This window comes from Cebus imitator, unplaced genomic scaffold, assembly GCF_001604975.1.
Source record: "Cebus imitator isolate Cc_AM_T3 unplaced genomic scaffold, Cebus_imitator-1.0 Scaffold779, whole genome shotgun sequence".
NCBI classification, from domain to species: Eukaryota; Metazoa; Chordata; class Mammalia; order Primates; family Cebidae; genus Cebus; species Cebus imitator.
In genome coordinates, this window is record NW_016108094.1 from 90,419 (window position 1) to 93,453 (window position 3,035).

Consider the following 3,035-nt stretch of genomic DNA (forward strand, 5'->3'; position numbering starts at 1 on the left):
AATTCGAGGGTTTCACCATGTTGGTCAGGCTGGTCTTGAACTCCTGACCTCAGGTGATCCACCTGCCTCAGCCTCCCAAAGGGCTGGGATTACAGGTGTGAGCCACTGCACCTGGCTTTTTCACCTAATCTTTAAAGTGGATGTCTTTTTTTCTCTCTACTTAGTGTAGCTTCTCCTCCAACCATTCCTCACCACTTCTAGTGTCAAGACAATTCTGCTTTGTTTTTCCAGGCTTGCATTCTGTGTCTGCATCCCCTACTACTTAAGCTGTAGTGTTAGATAATGTCAGTGTGTTTTTATATAAGCCCCTATCAGTCAGAAAGTAACCTCTAACTTGTGTTTTCTTTCTTCTGATGTTCTCATTGCAGGAGTCTGGTTGGAAGCAAATGTTTTTTTAATGGACTTGCATCTCCTCACCTTGATCAGGACTAAAGGACGGAGGCCGCCCCACACCCCCTTCCCTTTTCTCCAAACCCCTAACTCCCTCCAGACACCCAGGGAATACCCTCTGCCCTACAGGATTGAAGACTGTTTGGCAGCCCTCCCAATTCCACACCTCCTGTTTGCCAGGGGAAAGAACCTAAAGACTTCGTGTGATTGGGAGGGGTGGCAGACAGGAAGCAAAGAACATGTCCAGGCCCCTGGTCTCCATAGAGAATGGTGCTTTGTCCAAGAAAACGTATGAGTTTCTGATTCTCCAGGAGCACTTCAATGGTGAGGTTGATGGGAAGACTTCCTTCCCAAAGAAAATAGATCCTCCATGTGGGATCTAGGAGAATGACTGGGTGTGCCAAAATATGCCCAGGGTCCTGCCCTCAGCACTAGATTTAATGGGGCCAAGAGGGTCCAAACCCCTTGCTAACATACCACTTCTTTGTTTAACTCCTTTACTACCTTCCCAGCCCTTTGAGGAGGGACCATGAGAACAGAAATTACCTTATGAAAAGCTACTTCTGTTCCTGCTTTCCCTCTCATATATTGACGGTTTATTTCCTTGACCTCCCAGAGGGCTGAACTCTTTCAGCTCTGCGCTGCCCAGCCTTCTCAGTGGACTTGCCCCTCCTAAACAGAGAAGGCCCTTGAGGTTGCTTTCTGCTGGGAAGCCTGGCAGAGCCAGTTACCACCCTCTGCTGCTTAGTGCTTGGTTACCTCTTGCAATAACCAGCTCTTAGTTGTTCCTTTTCCCTGGGGCTTTTCCATTTAACACATGGAGCCCTTCCCCCAGAAGGCTACTTCCTTGTTTTAGAGGAAGGTACTGCCCATTGGGAGATGGGGACATTGGGACCTCAGCAACGAAGAACCCTTGTGAAGTACCAGGAGGAATGGGGAAAGAGGCAAGTTGGGCAGGATATGGCCTACTTCCATAGGCTTTGCTTTTTTTCAGGTTTGATGTAAGCATGGGCTTGCATCCCCCAGGTACATACTTTTACTTATTGTGGGATAACCTGGCACTAGAAGGCAGGTAAAGTCACAAATTTGGTGTCTTTTCGCCTTTTGACTGTTGACTTAATAGCTCCTCTCACTCTGCCTGGAGATACTTCCTGCCTCAGATGAGGAGCCAGAAGAAACAGAGCCCGACTTGAATGAACTCAGCTCAGAGTTCTAAGGACCCCACTCTGGGGGCCATTTTCTCTACAGGCAAATGGAATTGCTTTTCCATAACATCCAAATTGTTATGTGGTTGCTGCTGGAGAAGGAGGCAGCAACGGGGTCCTGCGGTATCCATGGGGTGATGCTACTTCTGCATGCATCTACAGGGCATCTGACATCTAACATGGGACGTGGCATGTGAGATGAGACTTGGCATGTGAGACATAGGGTCACTAGAGACCCTTCTGGCTCAGAGGAGAGAGACTGAATTGGACTAAACCCTTCCTCTGTTCCCAACACGTTTCTCATGTAGCCCTCAGTCACTGAGGGAGTCCCCCGCAGGGTTGGAGAGGCACATTCCCTTGGGACAGAGGCTACAGGTTGGAGCTTTTTTTCCCCTGTCCCCCAACCCCATCCCCACCTCAACTTCAGAACATGGCACCCCACCCAACCGGCCAAGTGTTAAGTGATGTGCTTATTGAGAGCAACTCCGGGTGTCTTTTAAAACGTAGAGAAAAGGTGACAGTTTAAGGAAAAATATATATAGAATACCAGAAATGCCGTTTACCCGGAGAATTTTTTTCTCCCCATTTTTGTTTTGTTTTTACTCAATGACACAATTTTTAGTTTTATTTCCTGATAGCAAAAGGAAAAAACACCCCTCAAAAAGGCCAAGGTCCCGTCCCCCTGTTGTCGGTGATTTGTTTGTCTTTCTGATAGGTTGAAAATTGTGTAATAAACTTGATGACGCTGTCAATCTTTTATACTGCATTGTATTTTTTTCCTTTTGTAACAAAATATTTTTAAATAATAAATGGGGTGTGAGCTGTTTTATGGATTCTGCATTGAATAGATTTGTTGAGGTGTCTGGGGCATGGGCATGGGCTGATGTAGACATTTGGATGACTGTGAAACCCCAAGTTCTTAGCCAGGATTGCATGTCAGGCAGTGATACATGGCTTTAGTTGACTGTGGAAGGCCTAGGACACCTCTAGTGCAAACCTTTGGAGGCATCCCTTAAGGTTTAGATTTTTTCCTTGGCCATCTGAACAGCTGATTAAAGAAGACTTCCAAGTCATCCTTTACCCTTCAAGATTCCTAAGACTTAATTTCAGAGCAACTGTTCTGTGTTATACACTTAAATTCCAGTGTCATCAAGTTCAGGAAGGGAAGAATCCTTTGATAGGCATTAGAAGACCCAACTGCTGGCCGGGCGCGGTGGCTCAAGCCTGTAATCCCAACACTTTGGGAGGCCGAGGCGGGTGGATCACGAGGTCAACAGATCGAGACCATCCTGGTCAACATGGTGAAACCCCGTCTCTACTAAAGCTACAAAAAATTAGCTGGGCATGGTGGCACGTGCCTGTAATCCCAGCTACTCAGGAGGCTGAGGCAGGAGAATTGCCTGAACCCAGGAGGCGGAGGTTGCGGTGAGCCGAGATCGC

At 47.3% G+C, this 3,035-nt stretch overlaps 1 protein-coding gene across 7 annotated transcripts in view; it reads left to right on the plus strand.

Moving 5' to 3' along the window:
- CPSF7 (cleavage and polyadenylation specific factor 7) overlaps window positions 1-2,422 on the plus strand; it is a 28,457-nt gene extending 26,035 nt beyond the window's left edge. For all 7 annotated transcript variants that reach the window (XM_017519841.2, XM_017519842.2, XM_037735322.1 and 4 more), the window contains one exon: window positions 369-2,422. The gene's annotated coding sequence lies outside the window, so the exon portion shown is untranslated. The remainder of the gene's footprint in view (window positions 1-368) is intronic.
- Window positions 2,423-3,035: the final 613 nt, after the last annotated feature.